The sequence below is a fragment of the Cherax quadricarinatus genome, chromosome 11 (assembly GCF_038502225.1).
Source record: "Cherax quadricarinatus isolate ZL_2023a chromosome 11, ASM3850222v1, whole genome shotgun sequence".
NCBI classification, from domain to species: Eukaryota; Metazoa; Arthropoda; class Malacostraca; order Decapoda; family Parastacidae; genus Cherax; species Cherax quadricarinatus.
Genome location: NC_091302.1, coordinates 34,525,411 through 34,544,406, shown reverse-complemented (window position 1 = coordinate 34,544,406; position 18,996 = coordinate 34,525,411). Strand labels below are relative to the sequence as shown.

Genomic DNA, 18,996 nt, shown 5'->3' with positions numbered 1-18,996 from the left:
AGTCCTTTCTAAAATGTTCTCATATACTGTTAAAGATATATTTTTTATTTATATTAATATAAAAATTAATAACTTTGTATAAAAAAGCCTTAGAAAATTTATCTAACCTTATTATAACAAGTGCAATTTAATCTACCCTAATCCAACTAAATATAATTTAGAAAAGTTTACAGTAATTTAATAATAAACAAATGCAACAAAATATATTTTTCTCGTTAGCTTCAGATTGATATTTGTGAAATTATTGCATACACAAATTTTCGCTTGCTTTATTCAGCAAGAAGAGCGTTGCTATTTAAGCCAAAATCGCAAGTTTTACCTACTCGGCGCTACATATACATAAATCAAATGATATTTGTTCCCCTGGCCTAACTGTAATGGTAGAAGAGATGTCTGTCCGGAGAAGTTTACAGCAGAAGTTAAATGTGAAAATAACATTGAGTAAGTTTACTGAAATGGATGTCATCTAATGTAATTAAAAACCCATGAAAATTTTTATTACAGTTCGAAGTGATCATGTAGACTAATCCCCCTTTCAGCGCGTGAGGAAAAAAAAAGTATTTTGTGCATTTTGACGTTTTTCAGGTCATAGGTCACAAAAAAGGGTCAAGTTTTTCGTTTGACCTCTGAGGTCAAAAATGATCTAAACAAAAGTTTTACAGCTTCTCTTTAGCTTCAGAATATAATGTGTGTATGTATATCAGTCTTGTAGGTCCCACACAAACACATATTTCATTTAAAAATTTCACATAATATGCAAAAAAAAAAAAATAATCTTTAGGTCAAAGTTCCGTGAAGCTGCAGCTCTGGGACCATTTGATCTACAGACTCGGGACAAAAAAAAAATCTCATTTTTTCACTGTGGTTGTGTTAATTCTGATGTACCGTAAAAAAAAAAAATGTAAGTTTTGATGGAACTGACATGGAATGTTCCTACTTTGGGTATGTGTCCTAACACCTGTTGCCCCTGTTCACCTAGCAGTAAGTAGGTACCTGGGTTATTAGTTGACTGTTGTGGGTAGCTTCTCGTGAGCGGAAGTATACCTTAGATAGCTCTGGACTTTTAAATGAGCTAAGGTTGGATAACGGCTGTTAGTCTGTAAAGTTGATTAGTGTAAAAAAAGAGAGCCAGAGAGAGAGAGAGAGAGAGAGAGAGAGAGAGAGAGAGAGAGAGAGAGAGAGAGAGAGAGAGAGAGAGAGAGAGAGAGAGAGAGAGAGAGTGGTTGAGTTTTCATCAATGAATTTTGCCGAGAATAAGATACAGTTTTGGAGAGAGATTATTAAGTTGAGAAAGCCTGCAGAGTAAATGGACTTGGAATTTAAAAGCGAAAGAGAGATGTTGGGAAGGTGAAGGTGTTTGAAAAATGTAAAGAACATTTTAAGGAGTTAGTTAATGTTCATGATGAAAGGAAGGCATTGACATATTTTGCATCAGACAAGAAGGAAAAATGAAGAGTCAGAGGTGAGTGAAAGGGAAAGTGTCTAAGACGAGAGAGATACATCATAATCTACACCTGGAAAATCCTAGAGGAACTGGTCCCAAGTCTGCACACAGAAATCACTCCCTACGAAAGAAAAGACTGAGCAGATGGTGCAATATACCCCAAATGAAAAGTAGGGACGCCATTAATACACTAAGAGAAAATACAACAAGTGTCCGGAGCCAAAGACTGTTCAACAGCTTCCCACCAGGCATAAGGGAAATTACCAATAGACCCCTGGCTGCCTTCAAGATGCAGCTGAACAGACACCTAAAATCAGTACCCGGTTGATCAGGTCCTGATCCACCGGGAGGCCTGGTCAAGGACTGGGCCGCGGGGACGTTGGCCCCCTTCCAGGTAGAATAACAAAGGGTAAAGCAGTTGAGATAAATGATACTAAGATTTGAGATACTAAAAGCAGCTGGGAAGACGGTTCTTGAGTTGGTATATTTATTCATTATGTGCGTGAAAGACGGGAAGGTACCTAAGGAGTGGCAGATGGCAGGAATGGTTCCTTGGTGTAAGTGGTACCTAAGGAGTGGCAAATGGCAGGAATGTTTCCTTGGTGTAAGTGGTACCTAAGGGGTGGCAGAAGGCAGGAATGGTTCCTTGGTGTAAGTGGTACCTAAGGGGTGGCATATGGCAGGAATGGTTCCTTGGTGTAAGTGGTACCTAAGGGGTGGCAGATGGCAGGAATGGTTCCTTGGTGTAAGTGGTACCTAAGGAGTGGCAAATGGCAGGAATGTTTCCTTGGTGTAAGTGGTACCTAAGGGGTGGCAGAAGGCAGGAATGGTTCCTTGGTGTAAGTGGTACCTAAGGGGTGGCATATGGCAGGAATGGTTCCTTGGTGTAAGTGGTACCTAAGGGGTGGCAGATGGCAGGAATGGTTCCTTGGTGTAAGTGGTACCTAAGGAGTGGCAAATGGCAGGAATGTTTCCTTGGTGTAAGTGGTACCTAAGGGGTGGCAGAAGGCAGGAATGGTTCCTTGGTGTAAGTGGTACCTAAGGGGTGGCATATGGCAGGAATGGTTCCTTGGTGTAAGTGGTACCTAAGGGGTGGCAGATGGCAGGAATGGTTCCTTGGTGTAAGTGGTACCTAAGGAGTGGCAAATGGCAGGAATGTTTCCTTGGTGTAAGTGGTACCTAAGGGGTGGCAGAAGGCAGGAATGGTTCCTTGGTGTAAGTGGTACCTAAGGGGTGGCATATGGCAGGAATGGTTCCTTGGTGTAAGTGGTACCTAAGGGGTGGCAGATGGCAGGAATGGTTCCTTGGTGTAAGTGGTACCTAAGGGGTGGCAGATGGCAGGAATGGTTCCTTGGTGTAAGTGGCAAAGAGGAGAAAAGCGTAAAATTTATAAGGGAATAAACCTGTTGAATATGCCATGGAAGGTGTACAGGAAATTTTTTTTTAAACGAGTTAGGGACAAAACAATTTATAGGACTGGAGAGGAAGAAGGAGGATTTAGAAAGCCCAGGGAACGTGCATAACAAGGGTTTACACTGAAGCATAAAAGTGAATCATACTTAAATAAGGGTAAGAATTTTTTGTACCATTTATGAATATAGTAAAACGTAAGTTGGTTGGATAGGGAAGCGATGTAGCAGATATTACGAACAAATGGATTAGTTAATACTTTAGGAAAGCCGATAATTATGTTTTTTTGTTTTTTTTTTTTTTTTTGCAAATTGATTGGCTTATTGACAATGGTGTAAAAACCTACTTTTTACCAAAATTTACTTTAAAACCTAAATTAACTTAACGTATTTTTTTTAGCCAAATTCTACTAAATACATCATAAATCAGTTTAAATTTACTTAATATTTCTTAAAGTCAATGATAGTTTTCGTTACGTTCAGATTGATTATCACTGATTTATGGCATCAAAAAATTTCACTCTGCTTATTCGGCAGAAAAGTATTTGAGTTAACCAAAACTGATTAATATCGTATTATTATTATTATTATTATTATTATTATTATTATTATTATTATTATTATTATTAATATTGTTATTATTATTATTATTATTATTATTATTATTATTATTATTATTATTACATTCAATGGGATTGTTAAAGCCACAAGAGTGATACACTGCACGGGAAGGCACAGATAAAGTGGGAATAATCTGATAATTCCACAGTGGTAGCCTCGTATATAATCGAACTTGAATTATCGACGAGGAAATTATCCAAGGCATTAATTCATTCTTGGAGCATTAATTACTACCAATGTAATCACTGATGACTTTTCTACATATGTAATATGAAATTATTACCATAAGTTGTTTAAAAAAATAACTTTTTAAGAAGAGAATAAGATTTGAGAGAGAGAGAGAGAGAGAGAGAGAGAGAGAGAGAGAGAGAGAGAGAGAGAGAGAGAGAGAGAGAGAGAGAGAGAGAGAGAGAGAGAGAGAGAGAGAGAGAACATTCATATTATGCACTTCTCCACTATGTACGAAAATGTTCAACCCGTTATTCTACCGTAAATCTGTTACATACTGTTATTAAACTGTTAACTACCTATTATATAATTTGTTAATTTACCTGTTACGTAACATACTATCTATTGCGTAATTTCGTATACTTATACTATCTATTGCATAATTAACCTATACATAACTTGTTATATTACTTATTGCTTAATTTGTTATACTACCTGTTGTATTACCTATTATACAGCCTGTTATACTTGTATAAAACCTGTTACATTGGTATAAAACCTGTTATACTGGTATAAAACCTGTTATACTGGTATAAAACCTGTTATACTGGTAAAAAACCTGTTATACTGATATAAAACCTGTTATACTGGTATAAAACCTGTTATACTGGTATAAAACCTGTTATACTGGTATAAAACCTGTTATACTGATATAAAACCTGTTATACTGGTATAAAACCTGTTATACTGGTATAAAACCTGTTATACTGGTATAAAACCTGTTATACTGGTATAAAACCTGTTATACTGATATAAAACCTGTTATACTGGTATAAAACCTGTTATACTGGTATAAAACCTGTTATACTGGTATAAAACCTGTTATACTGGTATAAAACCTGTTATACTGGTATAAAATCTGCTATACTGGTATAAAACCTGTTATACTGGTATAAAACCTGTTATACTGGTATAAAACCTGTTATACTGGTATAAAACCTGTAATACTGGTATAAAACCTGTTATACTGGTATAAAACCTGCTATACTGGTATAAAACCTGTTATACTGGTATAAAACCTGTTATACTGGTATAAAACCTGTTATACTGGTATAAAACCTGTTATACTTGTATAAAACCTGTTATACTGGTATAAAACCTGTTATACTGGTATAAAACCTGTTATACTGGTATAAAACCTGTTATACTGGTATAAAACCTGTTATACTGGTATAAAACCTGTTATACTTGTATAAAACCTGTTATACTGGTATAAAACCTGTTATACTGGTACAAAACCTGTTATACTGGTATAAAACCTGTTATACTGGTATAAAACCTGTTATACTGGTATAAAACCTGTTATACTGGTATAAAACCTGTTATACTGGTATAAAACCTGTTATACTGGTATAAAACCTGTTATACTTGTATAAAACCTGTTATACTGGTATAAAACCTGTTATACTGGTATAAAACCTGTTATACTGGTATAAAACCTGTTATACTTGTATAAAACCTGTTATACTGGTATAAAACCTGTTATACTGGTACAAAACCTGTTATACTGGTATAAAACCTGTTATACTGGTATAAAACCTGTTATACTGGTATAAAACCTGTTATACTGGTATAAAACCTGTTATACTGGTATAAAACCTGTTATACTGGTATAAAACCTGTTATACTTGTATAAAACCTGTTATACTGGTATAAAACCTGTTATACTGGTATAAAACCTGTTATACTGGTATAAAACCTGTTATACTGGTATGAAACCTGTTATACTGGTATAAAACCTGTTATACTGGTATGAAACCTGTTATACTGGTATAAAACCTGTTATACTTGTATAAAACCTGTTATACTGGTATAAAACCTGTTATACTGGTATAAAACCTGTTATACTGATATAAAACCTGTTATACTGGTATAAAACCTGTTATACTGGTATAAAACCTGTTATACTGGTATAAAACCTGTTATACTGGTATAAAACCTGTTATACTGGTATAAAACCTGATATACTGGTATAAAACCTGTTATACTGGTATAAAACCTGTTATACTGCTATAAAACCTGTTATACTGGTATAAAACCTGTTTTACTGGTATAAAACCTGTTATACTGGTATAAAACCTGTTATATTGGTATAAAACCTGTTATACTTGTATAAAACCTGTTATACTGGTATAAAACCTGTTATACTGGTATAAAACCTGTTATACTGCTATAAAACCTGTTATACTGGTATAAAACCTGTTTTACTGGTATAAAACCTGTTATACTGGTATAAAACCTGATATACTGGTATAAAACCTGTTATACTGGTATAAAACCTGTTATACTGGTATAAAACCTGTTATACTGGTATAAAACCTGTTATACTGGTATAAAACCTGTTATACTGGTATAAAACCTGTTATACTGGTATAAAACCTGTTATACTGGTATAAAACCTGTTATACGGTTACACAATCTGCCATACTATTAGAAAACCTGTTATACTAGATGCTATAAAACCAGTTATATACCCTGCTATACTATCTCCGAAACAGTTCATTTCCTGTTATATGTTCGCTGCTACGCCCATTCTGTTATACATAATCTTCACCCCAGTTATACATTACTTATTTATACAGCTGTACGTCCGTCCTTACCCGTATTTAAACTGACTTCTGAAAAGAGAAAAATATACATTATGCAACCATCAAAATAAATAAATAAACAAAAAAACAAAAAAATATATATATATATATATATATATATATATATATATATATATATATATATATATATATATATATATATATATATATATATATATATATATATATATATGTATGTATATATATTTAACAAGTCGGCCGTCTCCCACCGAGGCAGGGTGACCCAAAAAGAAAGAAAATCATCATTCAACACTAACACTTTCACCTCACACACATAATCACTGTTTTTGCAGAGGTGCTCAGAACACAACAGTTTAGAGACATATACCTATAAAGATACACAACTTATCCCTCCAAACTGCCAATATCCCGAACCCCTCCTTTAGAGTGCCAGCATTGTACTTCCCGTTTCCAGGACTCAAGTCCCGCTATATAAAAATAACCGGTTTCCCTGAATCCCTTCACTAAATATTACGCTTCTCACACTCCAACAGATCGTCAGGTCTCAAATACCATTCCTCTCCATTTACTCCTATCTAACACGCTCATGCACGCCTGTTGGAAGCCCAAGCCCCTCGCCCACAAAACCTCCCTTACCCCTTCCAACCTTTTCGAAGACGACCCCTACTTCGCCTTCCTTTCCCTACGCTCTCCATGTCATTCTACTTTGATCCAATCTCTCTAAATGACCAAACCACCTCAACAACCCTTCTTCAGCCCTCTGACTAATACTTTTATTAACTCCACACCTCCTTATTTCCACACTCCGAATTTTCTGCATAATATTTACACCACACATTGCTCTTAGACAGGACATCTCCACTGCCTCCAACCGCCTCCTTGCTGCAGCATTTACAACCCAAGCTTCACACCCATATAAGAGTGTTGGTACTACTATACTTTCATACATTCCCTTCTTTGCCTCCATAGATAACATTTTTTGTCTCCATATATACCTCAATGCACCACTCACCTTTTTTCCCTCATGAATTCTATGATTAACCTCATCCTTCATAAATCCATCCGCCGACACGTCAACTCCCAAGTATCTGAAAACATTCACTTCTTCCATACTCCTCCTCCCCAATTTGATATCCAATTTTTCTTTATGTAAATCATTTGATACCCTCATCACCTTACTCTTTTCTAAGTTCACTTTCAACTTTCTACCTTTACACACTCCCAAACTCATCCACTAACCTTTGCAGTTTTTCTTTAGAGTCTCCCATAAGCACAGTATCATCAGCAAAAAGCAACTGTGTCAATTCCCATTTTGTATTTAATTCCCCATAATTTAATCCCACCCCTCTCCCGAACACCCTAGCATTTACTTCTTTTACAACCCCATCTATAAATATATTAAACAACCATGGTGACATTATACATCCCTGTTTAAGACCATCTTTTACCGGGAAGTATTCTCCCTCTCTTCTACACACCCTAATCTGAGCCTCACTATCCTCATAAAAACTCTTTACAGCATTTAGTAACTTACCACCTATTCCATATACTTGCAACATCTGCCACATTGCTCCCCTATCCACTCTATCTAAATCCATAAATGCAATGAAAACTTCCCTAGCTTTATCTAAATACTGTTCACATATATGCTTCAATGTAAACACTTGATCTACTCATCCCCTACCCACTCTGAAACCTCCTTGCTCATCCTCAATCCTACATTCTGTTTTACCTCTAATTCTTTCAATTATAACCCTACCGTACACTTATCCTGGTATACTCAGTAAACTTATTCCTCTATAAGTTGTATAATCTCTTTTGCCCCCCTTCCCTTTATATAAAGGAACTATACATGCTCTCCGCCAATCTCTAGTTACCTTTCCCTCTTTCATACATTTATTAAACAAAAATGCCAACCGCTCCAACACTATATCCCCCCCTGCTTTTAACATTTCTGTCATGATCCCGTCAGTTCCAGCTGCTTTACACCCTGTCGTTCTACGTAATGCCTCACGCACCTCCCCCACACTCACATCCTGCTCTTCTTCACTCCTAAAAGATGGTATACCTCCCTGGCCAGTGCATGAAATTACCGCTTCCCTTTCTTCGTCGACATTTAAAAGTTCCTCAAAATATTCTCGCCATCTACCCAATACCTCCATCTCCCCATCTACTAACCCCCCTTCTCTGCTTTAACTGATAAATTCATTTGTTCCCTAGGCTTTCTTAACTTGTTTAACTCACTCCAAATTTTTTTCTTATTTTCATTAAAATTTTTTGACAGTGCCTCTCCCACTCTATCATTCGCTCTCCTTTTGCACTCTCACACCACTCTCTTCACCTTTCTTTTACTTTCCATATACTCTATTCTTCTTATAACACTTCTGCTTTGTAAAAACCTCTCATAAGCTAACTTTTTCTCTTTTATCACAACCTTTACTTCATCATTCCACCAATCACTCCTCTTTCCTCCTGCACTCACCCTCCTATAACCACAAATTTCTGCCCCACTTTCTAATACTGCGTTTTTAAAACTATTCCAACCCTCTTCAACCCCCACCACTACTCATACTTGCACAAGCTCACCTTTCTGCCAATAGTTGCTTATATCTCACCCGAACTTCCTCCTCCCTTAGTTTATACACTTTCACCTCCCTCTCACTTGTTGTTGCCATTTTCCTCTTATCCCATCTACCACTTACTCTAACCGTAGCTACAACTAAATAATGATCCGATATATCAGATGCCCCTCTATAAACATGTACATCCTGGAGCCTACCCATCAACCTTTTATCCACCAATACATAATCTAACAAACTACTTTCATTACGTGCTACATCATACCTTGTATATTTATTTATCCTCTTCTTCATAAAATATGTATTACTTATTACCAAACCTCTTTCTACACATAGCTCAATTAAAGGCTCCCCATTTTCATTTTTGCCCCTGGCACCCCAAATTTACCTACTACTCCCTCCACAAATATATATATATATATATATATATATATATATATATATATATATATATATATATATATATATATTAGGTTTCTAAGAAGACACACATACACTAATCTAAACACTTACTACCCACTAGCACACACATATACAAACACTTATACAATTGTACCTTCACACTCTCACAGTTTTCAGAACAGTCGATGTACTCAAACAATATGACACACTCAAACGGTCAGTCTATTAGACACACTCAAGCAATCAATCAGACACACTGAAGCAGTCTGACGCACTCAAACAGTCTGACGCACTCAAACAATCTGACGCACTCAATCAGTCTGACGCACTCAGTCTGACACAATCAGTCTGACGCACTCAAACAGTCTGACGCACTCAAACAATCTGACACACTCAATCAGTCTGACGCACTCAGTCTGACATAATCAGTCTGACGCACTCAAACAGTCTGACGCACTCAGTCTGACGCACTCAAATAATTTGACCCACTCACACAATGTGACACAATTAAACAATCTAACAGTCAGGCAATGAAACTAACCCACAAACATTGTAACACGCACAATCAATATGACAATCAGTCTAACACAAATATGGAACTAGGCACACCTAACACACTCGATCAGTATGATGCACTAAATCATTCTGACACACTCCTACATGCAACTAAGCACTTTTTAACACACTCAGACAATTTGACATAGTCACTCTGGCACACTCAGCGTTCACTGTGCCACACCCCGACATACAACTATTCGCACATAACACACAAACATACTAAACACACGTAACACACTCCGTCATAAACTAGGCACACATAACTCACTCAAGCATACAACTAGGCACATTTAACACACTCAAACATACATCAATATGCACCTAGCCCACTCAAATATACAACTAGTCGCACTTAACACACTCAGATATACAACTAGCAGCACTTAACACTCTCAAATATACAACTAGTCGCACTTAACACACTCAAATATACAAATAGCAGCACTTGAACACACTCAAATATACAACTAGTCGCACTTAACACACTCAAATATACAACTAGCAGCACTTAACACTCTCAAATATACAACTAGTCGCACTTAACACACTCAAATATACAAGTAGTCGCACCTAACACTCTCAAACACAACTAGGTACACTCACCACACTCACACAAACACTAGCACACACTCACACACACTAAGATACCCAGTCTTTGTAATTTACCTCTATACTCCAACATTAAACATTCTGGAAATAAATGGTATAAAATACCGACACAGTGGAAATATAAACACATATGCAGTATAATGTGATCCTTTATTGACAACGTTTCTCCCACACAGTGGGCTTTTTCAAGTCACTTGAAAAAGCCCACTGTGTGGGCGAAACGTAGTCAATAAAGGATCACATTATACTGCATATGTGTTTATATTTCCATTAAACATTCTGATGCTCACGAATACTCTAACACACACACACACACACACACACACACACACACACACACACACACACACACACACACACACACACACACACACATACACACACACACACATACACACACACATACACACACACACACACACACACACACACACACACACACACACACACACACACACACACACACACACACATACACACACACATACACACACACACACATACACACACACATACACACACACACACACACACACACACACACACACACACACACACACACACACACACACACACACACACACACATACACACACACACACATACACACACATACACACACACACACACACACACACACACACACACACACACACACATACACACACACACACATACACACACACATACACACACACACACACACACACACACACACACACACACATACACACACACATACGCACAAACACGATAAAACACTTACCCATAATGTTGCGATGACGTCAACCTGCAGAAATAAATAAGAACATTACTAATGAAGAATTTTACCACTGAATAATAATTTTCAATGTTTAATTGAGAAATGTTTATATTAATCAAAAAGGAACCAAGGACAGTGTGAATATATATATATATATATATATATATATATATATATATATATATATATATATATATATATATATATATATATATATATATATATATATATATATATATATTCCTAACAGGGATGTTAGGAAGTATTTCTTCAGTCACAGAGTTGTCAGGAAGTGGAATAGTTTGAGAAGCGATGTAATGGAGGCAGGATCCATACATAGCTTTAATAAGAGGTATGATAAAGCTCATGGTGTGGGGAGAGTGACCTAGTAGCGGCCAGTGAAGAGGTGGAGCCAGGAGCTATGACTCGACCCATGCAACCACAACTATGTGAGTACAACTAGGTGAGTACACACACACACAGGCTGCAGGCCTGAATCACCAACTGGCTCCTGGAGTTCAACCCCACCAAATACACAATCATGAAGATTGGGAAAGGGCAAAGAAGACCGCAGACGGAGTACAGTCTTGGAGGTCAGAGACTACAAACCTCACTCAAGGAAAAGGATCTTGGTGTGAGTATAAGACCGAGCACATATCCGGAGGTACACATCAACCAAATAACTGCTGCAGCATACGGGCGCCTAGCAAACCTAAGAACAGCATTCCGACATTTTAATAAGGAATCGTTCAGGACCCTGTACACTGTATACATTATGCCCATATTGGAGTATGCAGCACCAGTTTGGAACCCACATCTAGCCAAGCATGTATGGAAGCTAGAGAAACTGCAAAGGTTTGCAACAAGACTAGTCCCGGAGCTAAGGGGTATGTCCTACGAGGAAAGGCTAAGGTAAGTCGACCTGATGACACTGGAAGACGGGAGAGAGAGCGGAGATATGATAACGACATATAAAATTCTGAGAGGAATCGACAAGGTGGACAAAGACAGGATGTTCCAGAGATAAGACACAGCAACAAGGGGTCACAGTTGGAAGTTGAAGACTAAGATGAATCACAGGGATGTTAGGAATTATTTTTTCAGTCCCAGAGTTGTCAGGAAGCGGAATAGTCTGGGAAGTGATGTATTGGTGGCAGGATCCACACATAGCTTTAAGAAGAGATATGATAAACCACATGGAGCAGGAAGAGCGACCTAGTAGCGGCCAGTGAGGAGGCGGGGCCATGAGCTGTAAATCGACCCCTGCAACCACAACTAGGTGAGTACAACTAGGTGAGTACACACACATACACACACGCACACACACACACACACACACACACACACACACACACACACACACACACACACACACACACACACACACACACACACACACACACACACACACACACACACACACACACACACACACACACACACACACACATAACCTCTGCAGCACACGGGCGCCTGGCAAACCTGAGAATAGCGTTCCGATACCTTAATAAGGAATCATTCAAGACACTGTACACTGTGTATGTTAGGCCCATACTGGAGTATGCAGCACCAGTCCGGAACCCACACCTGGTCAAGCACGTCAAGAAGTTAGAGAAAGTACAAAGGTTTGCAACAAGGCTAGTCCCAGAGCTCAAGGGAATATCGTACGAGGAAAGGTTAAGTGAAATCGGACTGACGACACCGGAGGACAGAAGGGTCAGGGGAGACATGATAACGACATACAAGATACTGCGGGGAATAGACAAGGTGGACAGAGATAGGATGTTCCAGAGAGGGGACACAGGGAAAAGGGGTCACAACTGGAAGCTGAAGACTCAGACGAGTCACAGGGACGTTAGGAAGTATTTCTTCAGTCATAGAGTTGTCAGCAAGTGGAATAGCCTAGCAAGTGAAGTAGTGGAGGCAGGAACCATACATAGTTTTAAGAAGAGGTATGACAAAGCTCAGGAAGCAGAGAGAGAGAGGACCCAGTAGCGATCAGTGAAGAGGCGGGGCCAGGAGCTGAGTCTCGACCCTTGCAACAACAATTAGGTGAGTACAATTAGGAGAGTACACACACACACACACACACACACACACACACACACACACGTACTACCATCCATCACAACTCAGAACTATCCATCACAACTCAGCACCATCCATCACAGCTCAGTACCATCCATCACACCTCACCACCATCCATCACACCTCACCACCATCCATCACACCTCACCACCATCCATCACACCTCACCACCATCCATCACACCTCACCACCATCCATCACACCTCACCACCATCCATCACACCTCACCACCATCCATCACACCTCACCACCATCCTCGCCTCTCTCCTGGTAAAACATAACAGCTAAACCACCCAATTGACATGACAGCTTGACCGATGGGGCCATAAACGATGCTGAAATCCCTCGAAATCTATTCCATTTTGTCCTGGACAATTTCGTTGTGTCCGGTTGTCAACACAGCGGTTTAGTTGGTGTTTTATAGCGCGGCGACGGCCGTGGGAGGGCTCTGGCCTGGTTTAAACTGTTTTATCTGAATCTACGTCGAAGTGAAGGTGGTTATTGGTTTAACGTGGCGTTGTTGATTGTTTTTCAGAGCTTTAACCTAGCCTCGTTTACCTACGTTAATTTTAGAAAGAGATAACTAACGTTAATATTTTAACGCATCATTTGTGCCGGAAGGTACTACTCTCTTTAATTCATGCTGCGTAGGTTAGGTTATGTTAGGTTATGTTAGGTTATGTTAGGTTATGTTAGGTTATGTTAGGTTATGTTAGGTTATGTTAGGTTATGTTAGGTTATGTTAGGTTATGTTAGGTTATGTTAGGTTATGTTAGGTTAGGTTAGGTTATGTTAGGTTATGTTAGGTTAGGTTATGTTAGGTCATGTTAGGTTAGGTTAGGTTAGGTTAGGTTAGGTTAGGTTATGTTAGGTTATGTTAGGTTATGTTAGGTTATGTTAGGTTATGTTAGGTTATGTTAGGTTATGTTAGGTTATGTTAGGTTATGTTAGGTTATGTTAGGTTATGTTAGGTTATGTTAGGTTAGGTTAGGTTATGTTAGGTTATGTTAGGTTAGGTTATGTTAGGTTATGTTAGGTTAGGTTAGGTTAGGTTAGGTTAGGTTAGGTTATGTTAGGTTATGTTAGGTTATGTTAGGTTATGTTAGGTTATGTTAGGTTATGTTAGGTTATGTTAGGTTATGTTAGGTTATGTTAGGTTATGTTAGGTTATGTTAGGTTATGTTAGGTTATGTTAGGTTATGTTAGGTTATGTTAGGTTATGTTAGGTTAGGTTAGGTTATGTTAGGTTATGTTAGGTTATGTTAGGTTATGTTAGGTTATGTTAGGTTATGTTAGGTTATGTTAGGTTATGTTAGGTTAGGTTAGGTTAGGTTAGGTTATGTTAGGTTATGTTAGGTTATGTTAGGTTATGTTAGGTTAGGTTAGGTTAGGTTAGGTTAGGTTAGGTTAGGTTATGTTAGGTTATGTTAGGTTATGTTAGGTTATGTTAGGTTATGTTAGGTTATGTTAGGTTATGTTAGGTTATGTTAGGTTATGTTAGGTTAGGTTAGGTTATGTTAGGTTATGTTAGGTTAGGTTATGTTAGGTTAGGTTAGGTTAGGTTAGGTTAGGTTAGGTTATGTTAGGTTATGTTAGGTTATGTTAGGTTATGTTAGGTTATGTTAGGTTATGTTAGGTTATGTTAGGTTATGTTAGGTTATGTTAGGTTATGTTAGGTTATGTTAGGTTATGTTAGGTTAGGTTAGGTTATGTTAGGTTATGTTAGGTTATGTTAGGTTATGTTAGGTTAGGTTAGGTTAGGTTAGGTTATGTTAGGTTAGGTTAGGTTAGGTTAGGTTAGGTTAGGTTAGGTTAGGTTAGGTTAGGTTAGGTTATGTTAGGTTATGTTAGGTTATGTTAGGTTATGTTAGGTTATGTTAGGTTATGTTAGGTTAGGTTAGGTTAGGTTAGGTTAGGTTAGGTTAGGTTAGGTTATGTTAGGTTATGTTAGGTTATGTTAGGTTAGGTTAGGTTATGTTAGGTTAGGTTAGGTTAGGTTAGGTTAGGTTATGTTAGGTTATGTTAGGTTAGGTTAGGTTAGGTTAGGTTAGGTTATGTTAGGTTATGTTAGGTTATGTTAGGTTATGTTAGGTTATGTTAGGTTATGTTAGGTTATGTTAGGTTATGTTAGGTTAGGTTAGGTTAGGTTAGGTTAGGTTAGGTTATGTTAGGTTATGTTAGGTTAGGTTAGGTTAGGTTAGGTTATGTTAGGTTATGTTAGGTTAGGTTAGGTTAGGTTAGGTTAGGTTATGTTAGGTTATGTTAGGTTATGTTAGGTTATGTTAGGTTATGTTAGGTTATGTTAGGTTAGGTTAGGTTAGGTTAGGTTAGGTTAGGTTAGGTTATGTTAGGTTAGGTTAGGTTAGGTTAGGTTAGGTTAGGTTAGGTTAGGTTAGGTTATGTTAGGTTATGTTAGGTTATGTTAGGTTATGTTAGGTTATGTTAGGTTAGGTTAGGTTAGGTTAGGTTATGTTAGGTTATGTTAGGTTAGGTTAGGTTATGTTAGGTTATGTTAGGTTATGTTAGGTTATGTTAGGTTAGGTTAGGTTAGGTTAGGTTAGGTTATGTTAGGTTATGTTAGGTTAGGTTAGGTTAGGTTAGGTTAGGTTATGTTAGGTTATGTTAGGTTATGTTAGGTTATGTTAGGTTAGGTTAGGTTATGTTAGGTTATGTTAGGTTAGGTTAGGTTAGGTTAGGTTAGGTTAGGTTAGGTTAGGTTAGGTTAGGTTATGTTAGGTTATGTTAGGTTAGGTTAGGTTAGGTTAGGTTAGGTTAGGTTAGGTTAGGTTAGGTTAGGTTAGGTTAGGTTAGGTTAGGTTAGGTTAGGTTATGTTAGGTTATGTTAGGTTATGTTAGGTTATGTTAGGTTATGTTAGGTTATGTTAGGTTATGTTAGGTTAGGTTAGGTTATGTTAGGTTAGGTTAGGTTAGGTTAGGTTAGGTTAGGTTAGGTTAGGTTAGGTTATGTTAGGTTATGTTAGGTTATGTTAGGTTATGTTAGGTTATGTTAGGTTATGTTAGGTTATGTTAGGTTAGGTTAGGTTAGGTTAGGTTATGTTAGGTTATGTTAGGTTATGTTAGGTTAGGTTAGGTTATGTTAGGTTATGTTAGGTTAGGTTAGGTTATGTTAGGTTATGTTAGGTTAGGTTAGGTTAGGTTAGGTTAGGTTAGGTTAGGTTAGGTTAGGTTAGGTTAGGTTAGGTTAGGTTAGGTTAGGTTAGGTTATGTTAGGTTATGTTAGGTTATGTTAGGTTATGTTAGGTTATGTTAGGTTAGGTTAGGTTAGGTTAGGTTAGGTTAGGTTAGGTTAGGTTAGGTTAGGTTATGTTAGGTTAGGTTAGGTTAGGTTATGTTAGGTTATGTTAGGTTAGGTTAGGTTAGGTTAGGTTAGGTTAGGTTAGGTTAGGTTAGGTTAGGTTAGGTTATGTTAGGTTATGTTAGGTTATGTTAGGTTAGGTTAGGTTAGGTTAGGTTATGTTAGGTTATGTTAGGTTATGTTAGGTTATGTTAGGTTATGTTAGGTTATGTTAGGTTAGGTTAGGTTAGGTTAGGTTAGGTTAGGTTAGGTTAGGTTAGGTTAGGTTAGGTTAGGTTAGGTTAGGTTAGGTTAGGTTATGTTAGGTTATGTTAGGTTATGTTAGGTTATGTTAGGTTATGTTAGGTTATGTTAGGTTATGTTAGGTTATGTTAGGTTAGGTTAGGTTAGGTTAGGTTAGGTTAGGTTAGGTTAGGTTAGGTTATGTTAGGTTAGGTTAGGTTAGGTTATGTTAGGTTATGTTAGGTTAGGTTAGGTTAGGTTAGGTTAGGTTAGGTTAGGTTATGTTAGGTTAGGTTAGGTTAGGTTAGGTTAGGTTAGGTTAGGTTAGGTTAGGTTAGGTTAGGTTATGTTAGGTTATGTTAGGTTAGGTTATGTTAGGTTATGTTAGGTTATGTTAGGTTATGTTAGGTTATGTTAGGTTATGTTAGGTTAGGTTAGGTTAGGTTAGGTTATGTTAGGTTAGGTTAGGTTAGGTTAGGTTAGGTTAGGTTAGGTTAGGTTAGGTTAGGTTAGGTTAGGTTAGGTTATGTTAGGTTAGGTTAGGTTAGGTTAGGTTAGGTTAGGTTAGGTTAGGTTAGGTTAGGTTAGGTTAGGTTATGTTAGGTTAGGTTAGGTTAGGTTAGGTTAGGTTAGGTTAGGTTAGGTTAGGTTAGGTTAGGTTAGGTTAGGTTAGGTTAGGTTAGGTTATGTTAGGTTAGGTTAGGTTAGGTTAGGTTAGGTTATGTTAGGTTATGTTAGGTTAGGTTAGGTTAGGTTAGGTTATGTTAGGTTAGGTTAGGTTAGGTTAGGTTAGGTTAGGTTAGGTTAGGTTAGGTTAGGTTAGGTTAGGTTAGGTTAGGTTAGGTTAGGTTATGTTAGGTTAGGTTAGGTTAGGTTAGGTTAGGTTAGGTTAGGTTAGGTTAGGTTAGGTTAGGTTAGGTTAGGTTAGGTTATGTTAGGTTAGGTTAGGTTAGGTTAGGTTAGGTTAGGTTATGTTAGGTTATGTTAGGTTAGGTTAGGTTAGGTTAGGTTAGGTTAGGTTAGGTTAGGTTAGGTTAGGTTAGGTTAGGTTAGGTTAGGTTAGGTTAGGTTAGGTTATGTTAGGTTAGGTTAGGTTAGGTTAGGTTAGGTTAGGTTAGGTTAGGTTAGGTTATGTTAGGTTAGGTTAGGTTAGGTTAGGTTAGGTTAGGTTAGGTTAGGTTAGGTTAGGTTAGGTTAGGTTAGGTTAGGTTAGGTTAGGTTAGGTTATGTTAGGTTATGTTAGGTTAGGTTAGGTTAGGTTAGGTTAGGTTAGGTTAGGTTAGGTTAGGTTAGGTTAGGTTAGGTTAGGTTAGGTTAGGTTATGTTAGGTTATGTTAGGTTAGGTTAGGTTAGGTTAGGTTAGGTTAGGTTAGGTTAGGTTAGGTTATGTTAGGTTATGTTAGGTTAGGTTAGGTTAGGTTAGGTTATGTTAGGTTAGGTTAGGTTAGGTTAGGTTAGGTTAGGTTAGGTTAGGTTAGGTTAGGTTAGGTTAGGTTAGGTTAGGTTAGGTTAGGTTAGGTTAGGTTAGGTTAGGTTAGGTTAGGTTAGGTTAGGTTAGGTTAGGTTAGGTTATGTTAGGTTAGGTTAGGTTATGTTAGGTTAGGTTAGGTTAGGTTAGGTTAGGTTAGGTTAGGTTAGGTTAGGTTAGGTTAGGTTAGGTTAGGTTAGGTTAGGTTAGGTTAGGTTAGGTTAGGTTAGGTTAGGTTAGGTTAGGTTATGTTAGGTTAGGTTAGGTTAGGTTAGGTTAGGTTAGGTTATGTTAGGTTAGGTTAGGTTAGGTTAGGTTAGGTTAGGTTAGGTTAGGTTAGGTTAGGTTAGGTTAGGTTAGGTTAGGTTAGGTTAGGTTAGGTTAGGTTAGGTTAGGTTAGGTTAGGTTAGGTTAGGTTAGGTTAGGTTAGGTTAGGTTAGGTTAGGTTAGGTTAGGTTAGGTTAGGTTAGGTTAGGTTAGGTTAGGTTAGGTTAGGTTAGGTTAGGTTAGGTTAGGTTAGGTTAGGTTAGGTTAGGTTAGGTTAGGTTAGGTTAGGTTAGGTTAGGTTAGGTTAGGTTAGGTTAGGTTAGGTTAGGTTAGGTTAGGTTAGGTTAGGTTAGGTTAGGTTAGGTTAGGTTAGGTTAGGTTAGGTTAGGTTATGTTAGGTTAGGTTAGGTTAGGTTAGGTTAGGTTAGGTTAGGTTAGGTTAGGTTAGGTTA

General features: G+C 37.6%; 1 long non-coding RNA gene across 1 annotated transcript in view; it reads right to left on the bottom strand.

The window, feature by feature from the left end:
* Window positions 1–11,186: 11,186 nt before the first annotated feature.
* LOC138852587 (uncharacterized) overlaps window positions 11,187–18,996 on the bottom strand; it is a 445,537-nt gene continuing 437,727 nt past the window's right edge. Inside the window, exon 4 of the long non-coding RNA XR_011391886.1 lies at window positions 11,187–11,210. This is a non-coding gene — a long non-coding RNA (uncharacterized lncRNA). The remainder of the gene's footprint in view (window positions 11,211–18,996) is intronic.